At 41.4% G+C, this 27,184-nt stretch overlaps 1 pseudogene; it reads right to left on the minus strand.

Annotated features, from left to right (window-relative positions):
- Positions 1-558: 558 nt before the first annotated feature.
- On the minus strand, positions 559-20,762 carry LOC110578774 (annotated as a pseudogene).
- Between the last annotated feature and the right edge of the window lie 6,422 nt (positions 20,763-27,184).

Here is a 27,184-nt window from a genome sequence, read left to right on the forward strand (position 1 = left end):
TTTGGACAGTTTTAACTATTTCCAGTGATGTGCATGCACACACACACATGCACACACAATACACATATGTAAGTATGCAAACAGATATGTGCACACACACATAGGCATGCACACACGCACACAAACATACACACACACCCCTCAACATATGGCCAGAGTTGAACTGAGTGGTCACGTCAACTTGAGGAAACCATTAACACTCTGAGTCTGGAGACCAAGACAAACCCAGTCTGGGACAAACTCCTCCACAAATCTTAGTATCAAGGTTAGGTGAACTACTTTTAACTGCACTAATGAATGGACTGGACCTTGAAGGATGATAAGACTTTAAGAGGTTTTTTCCTTTTTTTTTTTTTTTTTAGCACAAACACATTTATTTCCTAACCAAAGGGATGATCCTAATTAAATCAACACTTTGAAATAGTTGAGTATAAAATGTTTGTTATAAAAATAATTGGACATAGTAAAGGAGGAAAAAAAGCAGTATAGAGATTTGCTCACTGAACTGAGCTCATTCAACCTCACAGCTAATTCCTGTCCAAAAGGATGATGGAATTTTTACTCTACTTGTTCATAGACCCAAGTGACAGGTGACATTGTTCATGACACATTCCACCACTAATTTCCCATCTTCCAATTTTCTTGTTATTGTGCTTTCCTTCCCATTCCATTCCTGATGTTGAACAAATGCACCATCTGTGAAGTTGCAGACAGAGTTTTTCTGCCATCAGCTGTAGTTTCTTCAAACTTCCCTTCCAGATTACATGAAAACTATGCTATTTTTAAAGTGCTCTCAGTGTTTATGGTGAGGTGTTTGCCATCAGAAGAGATGATACAATCTGATTTGGCCATGGCACCCACTTTTTGCAGAGCCATTCCCACTCCTACTTCCTTCAAAGCCTTTGCTCTCCACTAAGCACCATCTTCCTACCAGCTGCTGAATGGGGCCACTTTGGGCATGGGCGGGTGGGCATGTGGAGCCAGCAGAACAGAATGGGGCGTGGGGAGTGTGGCTTACTGCTTTTATTATTTTTAATGGAGGATCAATCCTATCTCAGAAAAGCCTCTTGCTTTGAAATCAGAGTTGCCAGTTGTTGAGCCTCATGCCCATGAAAGATGGAAGATGGAAGGCAGGCTCCAGGAACTGCATGTGGGTTCTGGTATGTGCAAGTGCCCACGAACGCAGTGTAACTAACTATCACTACAACTTACAGGGAAATGCACTGCATTTCAGATGTATCTGGTCTACAGAAATCACAGGTTCATACAGAAATGAGGTTTGCAACCAGAAACATAAAAGGTGTAGGAGGTAAAGTGAGCTTTGACAAGGAAGTGTTACATTTTCTCCTTAGAGTTATTGGAAATAAACAGCTTCCCATCTAATGTAGCATTCTCGTCACCTTTACCAAATGCCTCCAATTACTCTTTTGTGCTAATGCTATTGACATGCTGATATTTTTATTGATGTGTAGTTGACAGACAATATATTAGTTTCAGGTGTATAACACAGTGATTCAACATTTATATACATTATGAAGTATAAAGTGATAAATCTAGCTACCATCTTGACATGCTAATTTTCATATCTTGTATGATCTTGAAAATGAGAACATAACATTTATCATCCCCCAAAATTCTCTTATTCCCTCAGCCCTATATACAGAGAGTTAAAGAAATAAAATAAATACAAGTTGTTACTTATCCTCAACTCTACTGTTCCTAATTTGTACAGTACTTTGAGAATGATTTGTCTAAACTCTTGGATGGGATTAATGAGCCACTAATGGCCAACCAAAGACTTCCAGTAGTCTTTGTTGCCCTCATTGTCTTCTGTCACCTTGTGTACAGGAAATTGAGGATTTTCCTCCAGAGCTGCAGTATTTTTCCAAGTGTACAATGCCACAGGAGTTTTCCATCCCTGGAATTTTTATCTGTGAGCTTGATCAAGAGGATTTCACCAGTTTCCAGACTTTTAAAGTCTAGTTTTCCCTCTCTCTCCCAGATTAACAAATGCGGGCAATTAAGAATAAACAGTAAACAGAAAATCCAGAAATGCTAAACAAGAGGAAAAAACTGTTTAAAAAATTAACTCTAAATACATTAGAACAGAGATTGCCAAAACTCTACTGCCTTCCACAGATTGTGTGGGTTTTTCAGATAGTCACACATGGGATTTTCACTGGAAAGCCAAGGAGACACTCACAGATCATAGCCCACTTTTCCGTCTCTGCCATCATGACAGAAAGTAAATGTTGCACAGCAGGCAGCAGGAGGAAGCACCAAAGTCTCCAGAGAATGGTGAGTAATCTCTGTCTGAGAGGATGACAGCAACCACTTTAAAAGGCTAATCTAAATTTATGAGCCTTCACCCTTTGCCCGTTCTCTGAATGTTGATTCCAGAAGATGTGTCCCAGAGATGTGTAGCTATTGAGCTTCCTAGCTGGGTGTAGAAAGGTCAAAGTATTTATGGCAGGAAAAAAGGCTCCTGGGATAAAGCTGACTTAGAAATTACATGTTGGCATTCTTTAAGTTTAGCCAGATAAAAACTTCTAGAATTTGGATAGAGATGTAGTTCCACCTGGTTTCTTTTTCTAAGCCCCAGTTAATATTTTGTAGCCTGAACAAGGTCATTGGGAGTTATTGAATCTATCAAGCAATCTCCCCTACTGAGTGAATGGGGAGATCATTCTGGAAGAACCACAGAAGGGAGTTTGCAAAAATTACAGGGAGGTTTAGGAGATAAGGTACTGAAAAACAGACCTGATAATTTTCTAATCACTTATAGGAGACAAGCACCTATAGGTAGCTACTGATTATGGAACTTCCCAGGTGGGAAATTGGTGTGTCTGTCTTCCTATATTTGCATAAACCAGTTGACATACAGTCTTCTCATGTGTACAAAGGACATGAACTATTCATCCCTCCCACTATATTTTACATCTCACTAATGTAATTCTCCCTCCAGGTTTTAAGATGAAACACCTGCCCAGAGTCACCAAGTCAATTTCATTTTCTTAATTTCAATTTCATGAATCCCTAAACTCCAAATAAATACTTTTTAATTTCTGCTGAGAAATATATAATTAGGAATCATCATCCTGATCATTTTAAGACTATCTGAAAGACTCAGAGACCCTTACTTACATGTCTTTCCTTATCCTGATTTTATAGAAGAAAAAATAAACATCAATTTTCAGGCATAAGGAAGTGACTTCAAAAACTTTAAATAGTCCAAGTAGTTGACAATAGGTAAAGACTTGGAAGATCCAAAATAGCAGATAAGTTTTTTAAATATATTTACCTTTGTATTTCATTAAGATTAATTATTTTAAATCAGTGTGTATAACACATGTAATATGATAAAACTATTCAAATTACAGTGTAAATCCCTTAGTACCTATGGGCTAGTTAGTAAGACAACATGAATAAACAGAGAAGGGAAAAAAGTTTCTCAACTTTGGAGAAAACTCCACTGAAATGTTTTTCCCTTTATTATCCAAAAATGAGCATAGGCTGTGGAGAAACTGCTATTAAACAGCAACCCAACAAATACTAGCAAATACTGTGGCACCATTTCAGAATTTTAGCCAAAAAAAAAAGAAGAAAAATTCTTATGAGAGATAGCAAAAGTAAATTTTTTTTTGTAATTTAGGAAAACAATATTAATATGCTTGCTTGGATAGCATAAACCATTGCAGCCTACACAACAATCCTGTGTGAGAAGCAGATCCCATAACATCCTCAGAGTGGTTGCTGCTTTGCAGGGAGCACAGAGCTCAAAGTGCCCAGGCTAGGACTCAACACCAAAGCCCAGGACTTTGAGTCTAGTGATGGTGTGTTTGTATTCTCATGATGTCAAGAACACTATCCTTCTCAACCAAGACATTCCTATAAGAACATTAAAAGACTGTGGAAAAGTTAAGGTACTCTGCTGCTCCTGTTCCATTTCTTTGTCCTGATTATGTTTTCTTCACCTGTGGACCTCAAAAGTAAAACGACCAGTAGTTTTACCAGCAAAATGGGCTTATTTGGAAATAGTAGAGGAATAGCAATTCAGGACATCAAGCTATGGCAAGCCATAGGCAAGTCTGGAAATCCAAGGATAAAAACATTATTTTTTTTAAAGATTTATGTATTTATTTTAGAGAGAAAGAGGGTGCTCATGAATCGCAAAGGGAGAGAATCTTCAAGCAGAGTCCCCGCTGAGCACAGAGCTCAATCTCATAACTCACGAGCTCATGATCTCAGCTGAAACCAAAAGTCAGACTTAACTGACTGAACTACCCAGGTGCCCTGGAAATGAATATTATAGAAGAGGAAAGAAGGACGTTGGGAGGTGGTACTTTGAATGGAAGTCCATTGGAGGAGAGAGAGAGTTCCAGGTGGTGAAGATTTCTCATTAGCTGAGTTGTGGTATTTTCTTATTGGCTGAGCTTGTCACTGGGCAGGGAGAAATTCTTCTTTCTTCCTTCTGAAGTAATAAAGTAGGCTTCTTCTTGCTAGTAATGCAAGGTATATCTCTTCCTGCTGGAGTCTGCAATGGACAGACCGAGCACTCCCTCTTCTGGCCTCCGGACGCTATTTTAAATGGTTTATTCAGTTTCACACATCCAAGCTCTATGCTCCTGACATAAAGATAAATCAAATGAATAGCTTTCACTGAAATTGCGGTGAGAAATAACATGTCTGCAAGCCATTAAACATTGCCTTAAGTTTGGGTGCATTTCTGAAAACTTTTGTGAGTTTGAAGGATTACAAAGTTCTTACCTCAGTTCCCCAAATCAAGACAAACTGTCAGCATAAATCTCTCCCCACTAAAAGGTTTTACGTGTGGAGTAAATTTGTTCTCACACCCATTTCACTCTGCTTGAACCATCAGTTTCATATTTCTTTCAACGTAGTTTCACTCTTGGAGGGCAAAAGACAGAACAAAAGACAAGGCAGATGATGCAAATCCCCAAGATGCCCCAGCATCTTGTACATGTCTGGTGCTCCCTCTCCTGTTCCACCCCTATTATGGTGAAATGTGCAGTTGACACTCACCACAGGCCACCAAGTAGACCTCTGTTCTCTGCCAAGTTGGCCAGCCCTGCCGGCACATGAAGGAAATACAATCAAGTCCTTCAAGAAAGTGGGATGGGCAGGAAATGTCTCATGTGCCCCCAGAGAAAGCTGCAGCCACCACCACCATAGGCACATCCTGGGGGAGAGCTGACATAGGTTTGTCCAAAATCAACTAGAAAAGACAGTCAATGAGATTTTATTGAGATTGGATTAAGCTAGATTTTAATCCACTCTCAAATACCACTCTGCTTCTGAGTTGACACGAGCACTTCGCTCACTGCTATTACACAAAATCCCGAGCCCTCTGAAGCAGGAGGTAAGGGAGGCATAGTGAGAGATTGCTTATTATCTCTGTGGGAAAAACAAAGGTGGAAGATGGCTGATGGCTCTTGTCTCCAAGACGGTGGAATCTGTCCTCTTCTTACCCCTCAAGTTCAATTGTTGCAGTAGATAGCGTATGTAATTTAGCATTTTTGAATAGCAGTTGGCAGAGCACACAAGATCAGGTCTCATAATGCAAATTTGCCTAGGTTCATGACCTCAGCCTCCAGGCAACCTATTGTTTCAGAAAAACCTTTCTCAGCTCTAGAAAAGGGTGATGACTTCATGGGTTGCATCCAGATACCTCTTTTGTCATTTTTCGGCTTCCTGATCCCAGGGTCAGCCCTCTCCTCAGTCACTATCTCTTCCACCCATAAAGCAGTCTTAACCCAGCTAAGCTCTACTTTTGAGGATCTTGCAGGAAAACTCTACAACAGCTGCTTTAAAAGGAGGGAAATGTCAGCAAATTGTGACTTAGAGAAAATTTTTAAAGTTTAGGATTGTAGACAGTTTTTGCACCCAGAGATGCTAAGGAAAAAAGGGCAAAAGGACCCAGGAAAAGAACTGCAGGAAAGGATTTTCACTGGCTGACTCCTCCAAGCCCTTTGTTTATTAAACTGACACCCAACTCAAGCTGTCACATGGACTTGCTCCTTCAACGCCCATGGGTTCTTCAGAGTGCTTTCTTGCTACGGGATGCTACTACAGAAAGTGCAGAGCAACAGCTTCATAAAATCAAGCATTCTAAAGTGAGGAGGGGATTTCAAGATCATCTATTCATTCTTCATTGTAGTGCCAGGAAAACTGAGGCCAAGAAGGACTTGTCCAAAGTCACAGAATTCATTAGAACAGACTACTGACATGCCTTTCACCTTTACCAGAGAAGTTGGAAGAACCTCCCTGACCATCTAAACATTGCCAAATGAAATTGATTTCAATGGAGCTTTAGCTCAGATAGAACTTCCAGCAGCAACATGGTAGCACCTGGGAGAAACAGAGCAAAACCCAGACCCTGTGATCATACTCTTGCCTGCCAAAGTCAGCCAGATTCTCAGAAAGTCAGACAAGAGTAGAACCTGGAAGATAGCCCCTGTTTTTTGTTTTTGTTTTTGTCTTTTCATTTTTTTCGGACCCCCACTGTTTGACCTGTTTTCCTGAAATAGGCTGCATTTTACCTCTATCCTTTTTACTTCTCCACAGTGAATTCATTGAGGCCTTTGACTGGATCTCTGTAGCTGTCCTTGGACACTTAACACAGAAGTGTTGTGGAAGGAGACAATGCTGTGTGTGACTCTGGGACACCTTTGTGTTTTGGGCAGTGTCCTGACTCCAGAATCCGAAAATGAGTGACACCTGAAGATTCAAAGCAGCTCCAGGAGAGGGACAAATGTGACTAGAAGGAAAAATGGGCCAGCTGAGAACAACCCAAGAAAATAGGGAGTGTTCTGTGCTCTGTTGAAATATGGGGCTACGGAGACTACAACAGATGTCTCCAAAACGCTTTATGGCTGGTAATGGGAAGCTATTTCTCATGCCACTGAGAAAAAGAGATGTGAAGAGAAATAGGAACTGAGATAAAGAAGGAACAAGGACTGAAGTGGGAGCTTTATGCCTTTATCTATTACAGGGGTCTTAAAACTGACTACTATCCTGATTTTTAAAACCTTGGCTCTCTAAGGGTCCATGACCATGGTGTCTCAGAGATGCAGGAGGTCAAGTTCTCAGCCACACTGTTCCCACCCACACCAGAGATCTTGCCCAGGCTCTGCAGCTCAACAACAAAGGCCCTTGTAGAAGCCACGTCAGTTTAACCGGTTCTCTTGTTCATCATGTGAACTTAGTCTCTCCCTCTCAATCTCTCTCTCTCTCTCTCTCTCTCTCACACACACACACACACACAGACACACACACACACGCACACACACACACACCACATTCCCTGGTAAGAAAACTGCATAAGAACAGAATAAATTTTATTTTCCTTAATTATATTTTTTAATGTACAGGGAAAAAAGATAAGATTGGAGCACTTTTATCTCCAATAAGTGGCTTTATAGTCAAAATAAAAATGACATGACTGAATGAATGAATTACAAGTAAATTGCCAAAAACTTAACTAAAAAGATGCCATCCCAAAAATCCAGGAGTCAAGATTATGAGTTTAGATAACTCCATTGGGCATCAATCCACATAGCCATAAGAAAGTGCACAGGAATTGAAAACCCAAAGTCTCACAAGCCAAGCTGGAATATTCTTGGAGAAATTTAAGCAGTGGTAAGAAGAAAAGTTAGAAAGATCTGTTAAAGCCCAATCAGCCTTGGTTACTTCCCTGAGGAGCCCAATTCACCAAGCTTGCACACCCTCAGGAGGAGCACTGACATCATGCCCAGAACCCAATGAGGGAAAATGCACGAAACAGCGTTGCTCTGGACCATTCTCCTGCTGAGCTAAATTATACTCACCTGTCCAGTTCCAAAGAAAGACTCACCTTTTCCAAAAGTGTTTCTGTGTGTGTTGAACCTTCTTTCCTGAAGCCCCTATGAACACATGAACTCAGAATATTCTTTATGTTTTATGTAATATTTGCTGTTGCAAATCTCATCTCCTCAAGTTCTCTTGAAAGGCAGTAACCAAGTGTTATGTTTCTTGTGTATCTCCTACCATACCTAGCAAGGCATTGGGCCATGAAGTCTCAGTAAACACTTACCAAAAGGTTGAGGAGGCCAAAACAGGAAAGCTTAATAGGTGAGACACAGAACAGAAGACAGGGGCCATTACAACTAGGAATGGCATTTGGGGGTGCTTGGGAAAGAAACAGAAGGACCCAGTGAGTAAATATGGAAGGAATTTGAGAGGAAACATGGCCTACAGGCCATGTATGGAAAGCTTAGTCTGTGCCCAGCACAAGTGCAAAGCAATCATATGTTATAACTCATTTAATCCTCACAGCAACTCTATAAGGTAAATACACTGAGACAGAGTGAGCTCAGTTAGCTTGCATGAGATGGAACAGCTAAGTGGTGTGAGAGCCACAGTTCAAACCCAAGCATTCCTAGGGCCCTTGCACTTTATCAATACGCTCCACCATCCCTTGGGAAAGAATAAGGGAGAGAAGCTGTGGGTATCCAAACCAATTTTTGCTGCAATACCTGATCACTGACAGAGTTCATAGCAAATCTTAAAATATTTTTACTCAGCCAGAAAGATGTACAAGCATAGAGAATCAAATACAGTTTGTTTTTCTTCATTCTCCTTACAAATAGAGAACGGAGTAAAAACATGCATGCATGCATGGAAGGGAAGCCCAAGTGCTTCCTGAGCCCACGTCACACCCTCTCAACCCCCCTCAGGTTTCAGTCACAGCTCCTGTGGCACAGACCACATCCCATTTCCAGTCCAAGCTGCAGCATCACTCTGCTTTTCTCCCTGAGATCCCCCAAAGCCTTGGAAGCCAGTTCAGCAGCAGCAGGCCCAGGGATGTTCACGCCCCCAGGAAAAACTCTTATTTCTGAGTTAATTGCCTTCCCCTCCAGACAAGAGGATCCCAAGGGGATTATATTCTAGGTGCCCTGAGCAATAACCAGCTCAATAATAAACACTTTATTGAATATACTTCTGTCCCTGCCTCATTCTCCCTGCCTCTGATGCCTGCTTTCTAGGATAGCTTCATGAGCTGATAACTATAGCAGACCAAGAAAGCAGAAGCTCAGAATGGGCTTTGGGAACTGGACCATTCACCAGTCAGTAGGTGACAAGTGGTCAGTATAACTTCTGACATTATGGAGCTTGACAATGACTGAGCCTCTCACCTGACCGGACTGGGAGGGGTACAGGGGAAGGGAAAGCACTGGTCTAGACAGGAGCCCTCGCACTGGTACAGGAGTACATGTGTATATTGTAGAATTGACTGGCTTTTGTTACCTGCTGGTAGGGCTGGGATTTGGGTGAGGCAAGCTGAAAATTTAAGGGGGCATCAAAATACTCACTAATCAAATTAAATAATAGTTTAATTCATTTTAGTTATATCATGATTTAACATTTTTATATTTTATTCATTATGTATGGTTTGCATTGATTTTCATTTTTTTAATGCAGTTGACCCTTGAACAATGCAGGCGTTAGGGGTGTCAACCACCCACGCAGTCAAAAATCCATGTGTAACTTTTGACTCCCCCAAAACTTAACTACTAATAGCCTATTGTTGATGGGAAGCCTTAATGATAACATAAACAGTCAATTAACACGTTTTATATGTTATATGTATCACACACTGTAGTCTTACAATAAAGTAAGCTAGAGAAAAGAAAATGTTATTAAGAAAATAATAAGGAAGACAAAAACATTTACAGTACTGTAGTGTATTTATGGAAAAAATCCACATATAACTACTTATATAATAAGTAAGTGCATATAACCACCCATGCAGTGCAAGGCCATGTTGCTCAAGGGTTAACTGTATTGCATTAAAATATTATTTTCTTTGGCTACTAAAGTTTTTTGGCACCCCCTTAAATTTTGCACCAGAGGTGAATGCCTCACCTGCTTCACCTGCCTCACCCTAATTCTGGCCTTGCCTGTCCTAGAAGCCTTGAAGAAAGGCTCAAGTTGACCAACATTAAGCCAGAGCATTCTGTGAAAAAGGCCCCGTGCCATCTTCATATCCTATAGTCCATGAGCAAACTGTACTAAGAGGTTTGGCTCAGGATTGTCATGAGAATGGTAGAACTTCCAAGGAGAATGAGTGAGCACTGATAGGTCTCCAGTCTTAAAGAAAAAGTGGGACCCTGAGTCAGAGGATGGGTCTTGAAGAGTCAGATGCCCCTAAATCCCCCAGGTCAGCTGAGTTCCCCTGCCCTTCCTTTTTGTTGGAGAAGAATCTAGAAGGCATCATCCCCTGCTGAAGACATGCCAAGACCTCACATGTGGCAGAGGTAAAGTGACACCAGCCTATCACTGCATCTCTGACTTGCCTCCAAAACAATAATGAGGGTCAGGTGAGTGAAGAGGAAACAGATACCTCACCACAAAGTGCCAAATCTTACTGATACCTATTGGACGGAGCCAGAGGAGCACACGTATAGGCATGAGTGTTGAGGGTGTTGGAGGGAGGGAGAGGATATGGGGTTGGACAGGAGAGAGTTTATTCACATGGAAACTTTCTCTTGAGGTTCAGGATTTAATAGTCTGGCAAGGATGACTGGGGCTGATCCTATGGAGCTGGCAGAATGGCTCCCTGAAAGTGTACCTCATGACACCTACAGTGGATAAGAGGCAGAGGCCAGATCCACCTTGGTAGGGTGTTGCAGAAGGGATGAGAAACTCAAGGAGGAAGGTATGTTCAAATGGCTTTATCATATGAAATCAGAGAACCCATCACCTAGAGTCCCTTCACTTGAAGAAATGCTCTAGTGAGTGGAAACCAGCATTCAAGAAGCTCAGTGTCCCCTGTAATCTAGGGCTGACATTAGAAGATGTCACCATGAGAGTGGGTTACCTAGTGTCAACAGGGACAAAAGGAGTCCTGATTTAAGAGAAGCCAGGAGACAAAATTTAATTATCAGTGGACATCAAGGTAGATATAATTACTATAATAAGTGTCAAATCCAGAACTGCAAACAAGGCACCTTGTTCTACAGGAATTTATCAGAAGGGCAAATAGACCCACCCTTATGTTTCTTCATGTAAGATGACCCAACAGTCAACCTGAGTATTATTTGACTTATATAGTTGATGTCAACTGTTGCAATTGAAAGTCATAATCCTTCACAAAGGCTCCAGACATGAGCCATTTCTCAGACCTGAAGTCCCTGAGAAAGAACCCTGTCAAGTCCCCACAAGAATATGCAATGAGAATTTAAGTCTTCTCCAAAGAGACCTGGCATCATTTACCAGATTTCCTGAACTGGGGAGACAGAGAATATCCAGATCTTTCAAAGTTACTGGATTAGGTGTCAGTGTTTAGGTGACCAAATTAGACAAAATGCCATAATGACAAACCAGATCATCAAATTGCAGATTCAGTGGGTCTGTCGACCCACCTAGTGATCATGTCCCTGGACCCCAAGTGCATTCTGAGATGGATATTAGCAGCTGGCAGAACCCTCACAGTGGTTTTCTGGAAGGTAGGGTAAGACACTATGGTAGGAGAAGTCAAATAGAGGCTACTGAAACTGCCCCCTCCCAGCCAACACAGTAAACCAGAAACAATATTCTGATTGACAGTCCCCAGAATATCCCCATTCAATTCACCTGCATGACCCCTGCAAAGAGCCAGGTACAGTAAGATGGACAATGGCATTCTCCCATTAACCAATAGTCCTCATCACTGCTGCTAGGCCAGACATGGCATATTTACTCAAACAAAGAATACAGTCTCTGGCAGTTGGTATGTAGCTATGGTCAGGATGAATGCACTCTTTTCAATCTTCATCACTAAAGAGGACCCAAGTCGGCTGATATTCATGGCAATACTAGCAGGACCATTCAGTCTCTTGCCTGGCTCTATGTTAACTCTCCTAGCCTGCCCCAAATAGTTCACAGGGCTCTGAATCACCTGACAGTCCACAGAATTTCAAAGACCCACTACACAAGTGGCTTTATGTTGACTGTACATGGTGCAGAGGAGTGGCAAGTACACACAAAGGCACTGATAAGAAATATGTATCCCATAGCATGAGAAGTAACTCTTAAAAGGGGCCCACCACATCAGTGATGCTTTCAGGTGTCCAGTGGTCTGGGGGAACAGTCAAAGAGAGAGCATTGCACCCCCACCACTAAAAAAGACGTATAGCACTTGATTTAGATTTTGGAGGCACGGTATACTATACTGGGAATTCTGTATGTCAGATATCTCAGAAGGTACCAGAGCAAGTGAGGGTTCCACAGCAACTCCAGGCTCCAGGGCAAACTCCAGGACAAGGCATGACCTGGCATGTCCAAAGGGGCCAGAGGTTTCCATGGTAGGTTAGGAGACCATGTGGAATCTCTAGCCAGCCCAGTAGGAGAACTGCAACATAGACTCCAATTTTCTGGAACAAGACCATGCAGAGGATTAACTCACCCTTTGGAAAGTAGCTCCTATGCATTACTGAATCCTAGTAAAGAGTGAGACTCTATTCACCAGACATTGTGTTACTGTATCACCCTAGTTGCCCATAATGAGCTCAGTATTCTTGATCCATGTGTCTCAGTTATCTATTACTATATACCAAACCCCTCAAAAGTAAGCAGCCCAAACTATCTTATTTGTCACAATTCCATTGGTCAGAGTAGTTGATTTTTTTTGTATTGAGGCTCACGGTTCCCAAAAGCACAAAGTAGAAGATGGTTTACCTAAACCCCCTCCCAAGGTATCTAAATGTTCCAATCCAGACTCAATCTCCAGGTCTGGGATCTCATCTAAATTGGGTCCAGGTGCAGAGGAGGCTCTCCAGAAGCAGTTCCTCTTGACTGGAAGACCTGTGAACTCAAGAGACAAGGTATCACCCCATAGGCACCCGAAATGCAAAGATGGGGCCAGGAGAGAAAAACAAGACACTCCCAATGCAAAAGAAAGTAAACAGAAGACACAAAGCAATCACTGGTCATCTATATCCATTGTGAAACCCAGCTGGGCACAAGGTCTGGGATTAGAGTCATAAGGATGGGCCCTCAGGACTTCAGGGCACAAGTATGTGGGTCTTTGTGTTCTCACATCAATGACCACCAGACAGCATGTGTCTCAGAGGAGACAACAACAGCATGGACAGATAACTCACCCAGGAGATGTCAGTTTCCATCCCCAACACCCAGTGGCTGGAAGGTGGCCCGTTAATGGAGCAGCTATGGTGGCAGGAGGGGGACTGCTCATTGGCCCAATTGCATGGCCTCCACTCACTATAGCTCTTCCACACACCCAGTCTGCCAGCATAGTTCCCTTGGGCAGACCAGGCAGCTACTGGTAATTAATCTGCTACTAGGTTAACATGCTGAATTTTTTCCACCTTGGAGATAATAGCAATGCATCCTTACAAAGTTGATTCTAGACATCGGATTCCTTTCCCTGAATGCTGTTCTGTAGGCAATACCATGATCTGAAGATTTATGGAGTGCCCCTTTATCAATATCAACTCAGAATAAGGGGTTGGTCCAATTTATAGGGAAGGAGGTGTGGCAAGAATCTCATAGTGCATCACTCTTAAGCAGCAACTGAACTGGTCTCCCACTTCCGTTGATCATATCAATGCCATGTTTTCTCCTAAATAAAAGTGATACTTTCCCTTCCCAGCCTAAAATGCTTTGATAGTTTCCCAAAGATTCCAGGATATGGGCCAAACTTCTCAGGATGTTACATAAGGTCTTTTATAACCCAGCACCAAACTCCTTCTCAGCCTCATCTTCTGATGTGTCCAGCACGTTCATTCACCACTACCTTCATTCACCAAAAGCCACATTGAACCCACCCTGTTCTCTGAAAGCATCTGCCTTCTTAGGCCATAGCATTTGCATTTGCTACTCCCCTTTGGCGTATCTTTGCTTTAGCTCTCCTAAACACCCCCACCACCACCACACCTCCCCTAAGATCTGTATGCTATTCCTGCATATCATGGCTATGTAACAAATCACCACAAATTTAGCAGCTTAAAAGAGTATTTATAAACTCCCAGTTTCTGTGAACAGGAATGCCGGCACAGTGTACCGGTGTCCTCTGGCTCAGGGTCTTTCACAGGCTGCAACAAGGTCCCAGCTTTTGGCTCTAGAAAATTCTCCCTGGGAGCAGCAGCTGTCCCATCTGGCAGGGTGTTGTGGTCTCGGGTAAACATGCTGGGAGCAGAAACCAGAAAGAAACACAGAAGCTGGAGAACTGTCACTTACTTGATCAAGAACTCCTAAGTACCTAGAAGATTCTCTAATATCCCAGCTGCCGAATCAATTCTCAAAACTCCCCTCCCCAAAAGAAAATTCATTTGATAGGATACATTCAGTTGCATCAAAGGCAGTCTCTTGGGTGGCTCAGTCGGTTAAGCGCCTGACTTTTGTTTTTGGCTGAGGTCCTGATCTCAGGGGTGTGAGATCAAGTCCCTCGTTGGGCTCAGCACTCAGCATGGAGTCTGCTTGAGATTCTCTCTCCCTCTCCCTCCCCCTCTACCCCTCCCACTCGTGTTCTCTCTATCTCTCAAATAAATAAATCTTTTTTAAAAAAGAAAAAAAAGGCCGTCTCTTGCTGCAGAAATGCCTAATTACATGCAAAATTCTGGAACCATTGACTTACTCTATTCAGCCAGTGGGGCATGGGATCACTGTAGGGAACAGAAGAACGGAAGACAGCCCACAACACTACTGTTGTGATGTACGTAGTCTTCTGCCTATAAGTTCTATCTGATAGAATTGAATGGTTTATTATTCAATTTTAGAGGATTTAGAGGAAAATCTTGTTTCATGTAAAATGCCTTCAGGTGTCACTAGATCATTTGTTAAGATTCATTCAAAAAAAAAAAAAAGAAGATAGCAGGAGGGGAAGAATGAAGGGGGGAAATCAGAGGGGGAGACGAACCATGAGAGACTATGGACTCTGAGAAACAAACTGAGGATTCTGGGTGAGGGGGGAGATGGGTCAGCCTGGTGATGGGTATTAAAGAGGGCACATATTGAATGGAGCACTGGGTGTTATACGCAAACAAGGAATCATGGAATACTACATCAAAAACTAATGATGTAATGTATGGTGATTAACATAACATAATAATAAAAAAAAGAAAAAATAAATAAAAATAAAATAAAAAGACTTCTATCTTCATGAGAAAAAAGAGAGAAAAAAAAAGATTCATTCCTTTCAAACATATTTACTGAGCACCTGCTTGGCCCAAGGGGTGGCTCTGTCCTGAGCACAGAACTGGTCTTCTTCACCTCCCCCTTCATGAAGTGGCATGTGGTGTGAAGCACTAGAAAGTGCTGCAGACGGCCCTGGTGAGTGCCCACTAACAAACGGCAGGACTCTAATTTGCTTATTTAGTCCCAATAGATGATCCCAGGGTTTGTTTCCACTACTGAGAGCAAGTAAATAGAATAGTCTTTTTAATCCCTTTTAACCACTTTAAAATATGACTATTACTAACTTGCAGTAGGTTAACTCCCTCCAGGCAGGTACTTAAAGATAAGCATAATACCCACACCAGGCTGGAAGAAAGCAAGCTTGCCCTTTCTTCAGAAATGCCATTTCACTGGAAATAACTGAAATTGCTTTCTCCCTCAGGAATTAATAAAATGGATTTGTATGAATTCAAATAAAGTATCTGGATTGGCAGACTCTAGACGCTTGCCCAGTGGAGAGGCAGGAGGCACCAGCACAGTGTAGTGCTCACACCAGAGTGAACTTGATTACAGGGTAGAAAGGACAAAGGACAGTGCCCAGCAGAGCTGCCAGCCCATGGTGAACTCTCAGAAGTGTTCATTGCCCAAGAGACTCTGGCACCAGTGGCATGCACACGTCACTGACTTGCTCTCAAGGGAGAATCCTAGCATCACAAGGAGAACCATGGGGTCCATTTCCACTGAGCTGGAAGGGGGACCTCCACTTTGTACCTCCAAACCCCCACCCTGTAGCTCTGGAAACATCCATGTAAAAAAGACGAGGCTGCTGAGACTAAACACCTCAAAGGTCTAGGAACCCGGCAAATGTCTGTGGATACACAGTGCTTGATGAATTTCAGGCTAATCCCGACTCCCAGGGACCCTGAAATCATCTGCAGCCAAGGACCCACCCACACCAGCTGGAGCATGAAGGGAGCCCATAGGGTCAGGACGAATTAACTTGGGCACATGATGACCTCGGTTTCTGAGAAGGTCAGGAGAGATTCCAATGTCAAAGCAAGAAGCCCCTCAGGCCACTCACCCCAGAGATGACAAAATTTCCATGGCCCTGCTGTGGATCAGAGGGCATCTGGGGAGCCAGCCTTCCAAGCTTTATCACTTACTAGCTATAGACATTGGGAAAGTTACTTAGTACTGTGCCTCAGCTTCCACATCTATGAAATGGGAATCTTAACTGTACCTATCTCATTGAATCACTGTGAGAGTTAAATATATATATATATATATAATTTACTGCTTGGAGCAGGGTCTGGAACATAGGAAGTCTTCAATGCAGGTTAGCTGATGCTTAGCCGAACTATCAAGAGGAACTGTCAGGAAGGACGGGTCTCTGTGCCCTGCTAGGAAGTGGAAACAATTTGTCTGTGGGCTGCTGTGATTTGATCTTACCCTGTTCCTATGAAAGGACTTAGCCATCAGGAAAATGCCCCAGATTCCTCTGGATGAGTTAAAATCGCTCTTAGCCATTAATTCTGGAGTCCCAGATAAAGAAACAGAACCAATATGCATGCAAGTTTAGCACCAAAAGCAACCTTCGATCTCAGGGAATCTGCAGTCCAAAATTGTCTGACTTTTAGTTTTATCCTCTTGTGTCTAGCCCTGGATTCAGATATCCTATTTACTGAGCAAAAGGATTAATCCATTTATTTTCTTAACAAGCCCAATGAACAATCAACAAATATTTATTAATCAAATAAATGACACCAAGGGGTATTTGATGTTTTTGCTAGGTATTTGGAGGGAGTAACATTTGGGGAGATAGAAATAATTTATAGTTTATTTGGAAAATAAAATTAAAATACAATATATGACCAAGGATTATATGTGAGAAGACAACTGAGACTCACAATATAATCTTCATCCATCCTTTCTAATTTTTTTAGATTTATATATTTATTTATTTATTTATTTATTTGAGAGAGAGAAAGAGAGCTCATGAGTGGCGGTGGGGGGCAGAGGGAGAGGGAGAGAGAGGGGGAGAGAAGCAGACTCCTTCCTGAGTACAGAGCCTGAGGAGGGTCTCGATCCCACGACCCTGAGATCATGACCTGAGCCAAAATCAAGAGTTGGATGCTTAAGCTACTGAGCCACCCAGGTGCCCCCTAAGTTAGTTTCTAAGTTATTTTGAAGATATAACTATGTTCACAACACCTGAACACATTGGTCCCCTGAAATGAGATTGCACATTAGTGGGGTATGGGGCATGGGGGTGACACAAGAGTGCAGAAGGTACAAATTTACAGAACTCCAGGAGGGTACAGAGAGGCAAGTCAGCAGAAGATAAGCCAAACCACTCACTTCTCAATGGCTATATCCATGCTCCCTACCAGCTCACCCCCAGGAAAGGACCCCAAACCTGCCTACACAAGAGCTGCTTCCAGACCAGGCTTTCTCTTAAGGAAGCAAGCACACAACAGCTTCTTATCGAAACTCCAAAGCACACGAGAAAAAAGTTGATAAGAAAAACATTCAACAAATGCAACAGTCGAGGTATAAACGTACCACTGACAAAACACAAATAGAACAACATAAAAATGACTTTTAAATAAGTATATTTAATTTTCTCAAGTAATATTAAAAAACAAGTACAAAAGTAGGATTAAAATAGGTAATTATGATTAAGAACAGATGGATATGAAAAATATCAAAAGAAATTCTGAAAATAAAAATTAGAAACATCAAAATAGCTCAACAGACAAGAATGCCTCCACTGGATTTGATAAAATAGAGGATTAAAGTTTAGATAAAGGCAACATATAACCCAGTGTTGGATTGATTAAGACTGACTAGAGAGACAATCAGAACCCAGAAAAGGAAGAGATCTCTGTGACTGAAGTTGTTTCTGGAAGTTTCTGGAAGAAATGACTTGACCCAGTCCTGGGTGCCCCTAACAGAAAGCCACCTAAAACTGATTTGCAGGTGTATATTCTAGAGTGTTGCTCCCCATGGCTTTACATTCCTTTGCAACAAAACCCTCGAAGTTCAAAAAGCAACAAAACTCTTTAAATGAAAATAGAAAATGCACTGAAGATGGGGAGAGTAGGTAACCCGCATGCACTGCTGGTGGGTATGTGACATGGAGCAACCACTGTGGAGAACAGTATGGAGGTTCCTCACAAATATTAAACATACAATTACTATATCATCCAACAACTCCACTTCTTGGTATTTACCGAAAAGAATTGAAAGCAGGGACCTAAACAGATATTTGTACACCCACATTCATAGCAGCAATATTCACAGTTGCCAAAAGGTGGAAACAACCCAAATGTCCCATCAACAGATGAATGGGTAAACAAAATGTAAGATAGATAAGTAGACAGATATGATGGAGTGTTACTCACCTTAAAGAAAGAAAAAAAACTCTGACACAAGGTATACCATGGATGAACCTTGAGGACATTATGTTAAGTGAAATAAGCCAGACACAAAGAGACACATATTGTATAACTCACTTCATATACTCAAGTATATGAAGGATCTAAAGCAGTCAAATCCATAGAGACAGAAAGTAGAATGGTGATTGCCAGGGAATGGGGGAAGAGCTGGAATGAGGAGTTAGGGTTCAATGGGTCTAGAATTTCAATTTGGGAAGATGAAAAAGTTCTGGACATCGATGCTGGTGATGGTTGCACAACACTGTGAATATACTTAATGCCACTGAACTGCATGTTTAAATATAGTTAAAATGGTAAATTTTATGTTATATATTTTATCACAATAAAATAAAGGGAAAAAATTGCACACCAAACACCATTAGATACAACTCAAATGTCTTGTAAATGATACATACTAAGCCAGCTCCCTCACCTGTCTCAAACCTCATGTTATGCCAGCATCAGTAAAAAGTTGGCTGTTTCAGTAAAAGTCAAAGGAAGCCATCTTGAAAAAACTTTCTGCTGTAATGTAGAATTTTAACAGTTCTAACAGGTTGAATTTTAAAACCCAATATGATGTTAAATATTTATATAGAGTTTGATTATAGATACTATGTATATATTTATATCTTATCTCCTGTACGTACATATTGTAAAATAAAAACGAAAGAATATTTTTAAGGAGAAAAATAAAGAGATGTTAGATATTATACTGGCATTATTTACTGAAGTTGAACTTACCTATACCTAAGATCCTATGAATTCATTCATAAATTTGTCATTTTGGAGATGAACCATGAGAGACTACGGACTCCGAGAAACAAACTGAGGGTTTTACAGGGGAGGGGGGTGGGGGATGGGTTAGCCTGGTGATGGGTATTAAGGAGGGCATGTACTGCATGGAGCACTGGGTGTTATGCGAAAACTATGAATCATGGATCACTACATCAAAAACTAATGATGTATTGTATGGTGACTAACATAACATAATAAAATAAAATAAAATTTAAAAAAATAAAAATAAATAAATTGGTCATTTTTAAAAATTCCAACCAGAGCCATTGCTGTTCACTGAGAAAAATCATCTGAAGGCCACACTGAGCGTTCACTCTGGACCATGAACCTGGGACCTGGGACTCCCCTTTCTTCCAGACAGAGGGGGCTGCAGTCAAGTTTAGCTTCCCATATTCTATGGGCTGAATGCTTGTGTTCCCCTAAAATTCATATGTTGAAACCCTAAGCTCCAATGTGATAGTATTGGGAGGCAGGTCCTTAGGAAGGTGATTCGGTCATGAGGGTGGAGCCCTTATGATGAAATTAATGCCCTTATAAAGAGAAGGGGGCCTGAGCTGCTCTCACCCAAGTGCTCACATGCTCTCTCTCTCTCTCTCTGCCAAATGAGGACACAGCCAGAAGGCAGCTGTCTGTGAACCAAGATGGGCTTCCCCAGGAACCTGATCATGCAGACACGCTGATCTCAGACTTCCCAGCCTCCAGAACTATAAAAAATAAATGTTATTTAAGCCATCCAGTCTATAGTATTTTGTTAGAGCAGCCTGAACTAAGTCACCATAGAACCAGTGGCTTCTTCCCACCAGCAGGAGGGATTGTGTCCTCATAGACTCAGAGGATCCCGACAGCCCCTGTTAATAGCTTGAGCCCAGCCTGTCTGTGGGGAAGTACATATGCCTCAAGGTTGCCCTATAAAAAGGAAAAATAATAGGGGAATAATCCCTCCCCTGAAACACAAACTCAGTCTGGAAGACCTACCAGGGCCCCCTCACAGTGAGATGAGGGGTAGGGAGGGCTTTTTTCTTGACTACCCTTGGTCTGTTTCATTGTCTCTTTCTCTAAGGAGGCTAATTTCCTAATCTCTGCCATGAGACTGCAGAACTCATCAGGCCTGGTGCACAACACCAGGCTGTTTGGCACTCGATTCTCTCCTCTGTCAGTAGTAACAGCTGGGGATCAGCACAGCTTCCTGTGACAGGAAGTTCTGGGAGAAGGCTAAGTCCCTGCCTGCCAATTTCTGAATTCAACATGCACTCACCTGGCATCACAATCACTCCAAAACTTGATGAGAATACTAATACTCTCTAATGCTGGCATGATTACTGCATGCTCTTCTCCCACTCTCCCTTCATTCGTCATCCAGCTTTACATGGACAGTATATTGAAATTAAATGTGCCAAGAAGGGGAAAGACCAGGACAAGATAATATTAATAATACTGACTGTTAATTATAAGCCAAAAAGTAAGACTACATTTTCCTGTTATTTCTTTTTCTTTTTGTCATTAAATATACATGCAGAAAAGCACATAACAGAATTACATTTTAAAGAATAATTATAAAGCAAACCCCTCTATAACTACCAGTCAGGTCAAGCAATTGTGTGCCAGAGCTCCAGAAGTCACCCTTCCCTCCTGCATCCTTCCCAGACCACTGCTCTGTCCACCTTGGAGGTTACCTACCCCTTTATTATGTTCGTTTCCTGGCTGTCTTCCTAGTTTTATCACATCTGTATATATACCCCTACCTAATGTATTCTGACTTTGCCTGGTTTTGAAAGTCATGTAAATGGCGTCAGTCTTACCATATGATTTTTGTGTGCACATGTGTTAGTTTATGTCTCTCTAGTTTTGTGCAATATCATGTTTGTGAGATTTATCCATTTGTTCATTCTCATTAATGTGTAAGACTTCACTGACTGTATTTATGAATGAATTTGATGAGCATTAGGTATGGGTATGTTCAACTTCAGTAAATAATGCCAAACTATTTCCCAAGGTGGTTGAATAAGTTCATCTGCCTGCCAGCAGTGTCTGAGAGTTCCTGCTGCTTCATAGTTCATCAACACTTGGTGTTATCAGCCATTTGAGTCTTACCCATCCATCCAGTGAGTGTGTAATAGAATCTCATGGTGGGGGGCGCCTGGGTGGCTCAGTCAGTTAAGCGACTGCCTTCGGCTCAGGTCATGATCCTGGAGTCCCTGGATCGAGTCCCTCATCGGGCTCCCTGCTCGGTGGGGAGTCTGCTTCTCCCTCTGACCTTCCCCCCTCTCATGAGCTCTCTCTCTCTCTCAAATAAATAAATAAAACCTTTAAAGATAAAAAAAAAAAAGAAAGAATAGAATCTCATGGTGGCTTGAATTTGCATTTTCCTGGTTACCAATGAGTTTGATTATCCTTTATGTCCATTAGCTTGAAATACCTGTTCAAGCCTTTTGCCCGTTTCTCCTTTGGGTTCTCCATCCATTCATTTGCAGGAGCTCCTTATACATTTTTGATACTTTCTCTTTTTCAGATACATATGTCAGTAGTATCTTCTCCTACTAGGTGGAATTGTCTCTTCACTCTCTTTAATGGAGTCTTTCGATAAAATTTGCACCAAAGTATAACGTATTCAATTTTATCAATATTTCTCCTTTTGGCTAGCGGATTTTGCATCTTTTTATGAAATTCTTCCCTGTGCCCCAGGTTATAAAGATTCTATTTTAAGACTATCTTCTAAATGTTTTCATTTGCTTTTTACACTTAGGTCTTTAATCCACCCAGAATTGATTTTTGTGCATGATGTGAGGTCCACTAAGTCCAATGGTCCCAGCATCATTTACTAAAAAAACTGTTCTTCCCCACACTGCTTTGTAGTACCAACTCTCTCATATAACAAGTGTCAACATGTGCCTTGGTCTCTAGTTTTTAGGGCCCTCTATTATGAATTTTCAGGCCAAGACTCCTCTACACGAACATTTCTCTTATGACTTACCATACTTTTATAATGTCCTAAAACCTGGTAGGACCAGTAATCCCACCTCCTCTGCTTCTCCAAGTGTGTCTTGGCTGTTCTTTGTCTTCTGTATTTCCATATAAATCTTAGAATGAGCCTCTTAGAATTTTTTTAATGTCCTGCTAGATTTTTATTAGAGTTATACAGGCTCGATATATCAATATTGAATCTTCTAATCCATGACTATAGCATATCTCTCCATTGATTTAAGTCAATCTAAATCATGTTGTATAGTTTTCTGCATAGAGGACTCACACATCATTTGCTATTTGACTCCAAGATTCTTCACACTCTTCAATGCTTTGAGAAATGGCACCTTTTTCTTATTTTTCTAATTCTTTAATTTGGTAAGAAAGAAAAACAATTGATTTTTATAAGTTTTTTTTTAATGTACCAGGAACCTTCAGAACCTCTTTTTTTATTTTAAGGATTTATTGTTAGGTAAAATTTTTTTCATAAAAAAATCCAAGTTTTCAATAAATGTGTACAAATGCCATATAGGTAATTCATTTTTAATACTGGTGGGATGGGATAGTTATAACTAATAAATAGCCTTATGGTCTCACTGTCTGTGAAGGTTAATGTGCTATAATGAGAATTATTTTCACAAAATATCAGCAAGTTACCCAAACATTACATACCATACACATTAATTTTTATTTATAAGAATGTGATCTGCTAATCAGCTTCCTATAATTCTACAACATTTAAATCTTTCCCCAGGAGACTGTAGTTCCTTCTAAGGATTGGTAGAACAAGCATTGACTGAGAGCCTACCATGTGCCAGATATATCACATGCTTCCTTTCATTTGATTTTTACAATGATCACCCGAGGAAGCAATTATCTGCATTAATAGGTGAAGAAACTGAAGCGGTAGCTTAGTACATAATTTGCCTGAGGTCCCACAGCAACTGAGTGACCAAGTTAGGATTTCAGTCCATAGAGTACCAATCCCCTCCACTGCTTGTGCCTTGAAGGAGAGGGTCACCCACCAGCTCTTCAGCAGACCTAGGAGAACCACAGGGTCCAGCTCCACTGCCCAGCCCTCTGCACACACCACCACGTGCCATTGGTCTTTGGCACGAGGCCTTTAAGGGCATGCTAGCTTTGAATAATATTTCAATATTCTATCCCTTGTTATGGTGTGAGAAATAATATAGAAATAGAGATGATATAGATGTAGATATGTAAGGACATACAGAAGTAGAGCTAGAGATAGAAATAGAGGCAGAGACAGAAATAGAGAAATAGAGATCATGTTGGCCTTTGTGCAGTAAACAGTGAAGGCTTGACTGCTATCTTTTGAAAGACCTACGTACAAGGTTGAAAGACCTTCAGCTGCTCTCTGAAAACTTGGATTTTGGGAGTGTTCCCATCACCCTAATAAAAGTTGCTCACTGTGCTGAAACCGTTTATACAAATAATGTGGTTTATGCCAAACACCTGCTTTTCTTTGGGGAGTCTAGAATTTGGGTACTTGCTAAGCAGTCCCCAGTAAAAACTCTGGGCATTGAGCCTCTAATGAACTTCCCTTTCGGACAACATTTCATATGTGCTGTCACATCTCATTCCTGCGGAAATTAAGTGTGTCCTGCAGGACTCCGCTGGGAAAGGTCCCTTTGTAGTCTTGCACCTGGTTCCCCTGGACTTTGCCCCGTGAGCCTTTCCCTTTGTTGATCTTGCTTTGTATCCTTTCACTGTAATAAATCACAGTCGTGAATATCACTGTATACTCCATGATTCCTCCTAGTGAATCAGGGAAATTGGGAGTCATCTTCAGGACCTCCAACGCAGCTCACCTCTCCATCCAGTGAATATTAAGGTCCAATACACTTGCCAGAGGCTTCATCTCTAAACAAAAGAGTTTTTTTTTTTTTAACTACATTAACCAGCATCAAGTTTTTGTCACAGTGAATAAAAATTACCTTTCTGAAAGGCTTAACCTGTGGTTCTGATGGGATTTTTCCTGGTAAAGTTGTTCCCCAGATCTCTGAAGTCCTACCTTTGATCCTCTGTTCAGCAATGAGAGTGTTTCCTCAATGTCCTCCCCTCATGGTTCCTTTGTTCCATCTCCACTTGTCTCACTCCTCTGAACATCTTTTTTATTTTTTATTTTTTTAAAGATTGTATTTATTTTTTGACAGAGAGACAGCGAGAGAGGGAATACAAGCAGAGGGAGTGGGAGTGGGAGAAGCAGGTTTCCCACTGAGCAGGGAGCCTGATGCGGGGCTCGATCCCAGGAGCCTGGGATCACGACCTGAGCCGAAGGCAGACGCTCAATGACTGAGCCACCCAGGCGCCCCTGAACATCTTTTTTAGAGAATATATTTGCACGCAGCTGTAAGAGAACACAGAAGAGATCCTTGTACCCTTTATCCAGCTTACTCCATTGTAACATTTTACAAGCCTTCTGTACAGTATCACAACCAGTATCTGCACACTGTTAGAATCCACCCATCTCATTCAGATTTCCCCAGTTTTATTTGCACATTGTGCATGTATTAAGTTCTATACAATTGTATCATCAGTTTAGGTTAACATACCCACAACCTCAGTCAAGATACTGAACAGTGCCAACCACACAAGGACCCCTCATGATGTCCTTTATAACCACATCCATTTTCTTCTTCCCCTGAAAACCACTAATCTGTTCTCCACTTCTAAAACTCTGCCATTGCAAATATTATATAAATGTACTCATACAATATGTAACCTTTGGAGATTGGGTTTTTTTTTACTCATCACTATTCCCTGGAGATTCATCCAGGTTGTGGTGCGTATCTGTACTTTGTTTTCATTGCTGAGTAGTATTCCATGATATGGCTGTTTCACAGTTTATTTATCCATTCACCTGTTGAAGGACATCTGGGCTGATTCCAGTTTGGGCACTTACAGACAAAGCAGCTATAAACATTTGTGTGCAGGCTTTTGTGTAAAAATAGGTTTTTATTTCTCTGGAATAAATTGCTGGGTCAGATGGTAGGTGTATGCTTAGTTTGTTAGGAAGCTGGAAAATTGTTTTCCAGGGTGACTATACCATTTTAGATTCCTACCAGCAATGTGTGAGTGATCCAGTTTCTCCTGCTATTGATTTTTTATAACTCCAGATTCCCATTTTGAGTGACTGATGGATGTAGTTACAAGTCACTTCCAAACCATGTTACGCATCTTGAAAATATATGGGTGGGATGCTTCAAATGTATCTACAACTGTCTTCCCAGAGCATTGCCACCTCTATTGGAATTGCTAGATTAATTGTCTTCCTTATTAGGCTATCAATTCTCAGAGGGCAAGAACTGCGATGGTCTCATCTGCCAGCCCATCCCCAATATCTAATACTGCCTGCACGTAGTAGGTGCTCAATTCTATTTTTGGTGGTTGAATGGACAGTCCCCACCTCAAAAGCCCATTCAATACAGAATAACTTATTGGCTGCCTCATTTTGCTTGCCATGAGGAAACCAACTCTTTATTAGAGTATGGATGCAGAGACAATATAAACATATTCACATGTTCACTTGCAAAACTTAGATCTCCATACACATGCCCTACCTAATAACCTGGTTTAACAGCTCAATAATAGTCTCTAGAATGAGTGATTTCTAACACAATTGTTTCCTGAACTTCCAAATGCTATTTTATGTTATTAAACTTCTTTTAATGCTAGGAGACATTTCATAGTTCCAAAGGAAAGAATTCACTATCACCCTAGAAATGGAGAGATGTATACTTTAAAATGGTTAAAATGGTAAATTTTATATTATATATATTTGCCACAAGAAAAGGAAAGTAGAAGCTGGGCAGGAGAAAGGAGTAGAATGAATGATCAGCATTAGTTAAGTCTATCTTTTGCCTAAACCAGAATTTACCCATGTGAAAACTTTGAGCCTTTGTTTCTTCATGTACAAAATGTTAATCACAGTGTTTGGGGGTGGGAAGGAAATGCATGAAATTGAATGCATGATCTAATTCCTGACCAGGGCCTTGGACCCTTCTAATTAATCTGAGTGCCTAAACCCCAGGCCAGGAATTCATGTAAAGCAAGAATCAGACCAGGATGCTGCTAACTCTTTCCAAGGAGGCCTGTGTCCTCCCATTCACCACTGATTCCAGAAGGTTTAATATCCTTGTGAAAGCAAGATGAGTTAATAAATGAAAAGCTTAGAAAAATGACTGGAAAATAGTAAGCATGTGTACTAGGGTAGTCCAGAGAAACAGAACCAACAGGGTGTGGGGGGGGGGTGCTTTTAGAGAATTGGCACAGGCAATCATGGATTCTTAGTCTGAAATCTGTAGGACCAGTCAGCAAGCTGGAGACCAGGCAAGAGTTGATGCTGCAGCTTGAGTCCAAAGGCAGCCTAGGGACAGAGTTTCTTCTTCCTCAGGGATCTCAGTCTTTCCACCTAAGGCCCTCAACTGCTTGGATGAGGCCCACCCACATTATGGAGGGCAGTCTGTTATACACAATTTACTTATGTTAACTCATCCAAAAAGTACCTTCACAGTGACTTCTAGGCTGTTTGACCAAAACTGGATGCCATAGCCTAGCTAAGTCAACATAAAATTAACCATCACTGCATGATATAGGTGGGATTCACTGAGCATAGGATTTGCTGCAGGTCTCAGAAGTCCTGAATTTTAGACTCCTAACTCCAACTCCCCCTGCTACCCTTCTCCAAGATCTTTTCACTGAGCCCTTGCTCCATGCAAATAAACTCCAGTAAATCTGTCCTCCAAATTCTCCCATCCACTCCTTGTCTCTACAGAGACTCAGACTTCCTAAGG

The sequence above is a fragment of the Neomonachus schauinslandi genome, chromosome 4 (genome assembly GCF_002201575.2).
Source record: "Neomonachus schauinslandi chromosome 4, ASM220157v2, whole genome shotgun sequence".
Taxonomy (NCBI): Eukaryota; Metazoa; Chordata; class Mammalia; order Carnivora; family Phocidae; genus Neomonachus; species Neomonachus schauinslandi.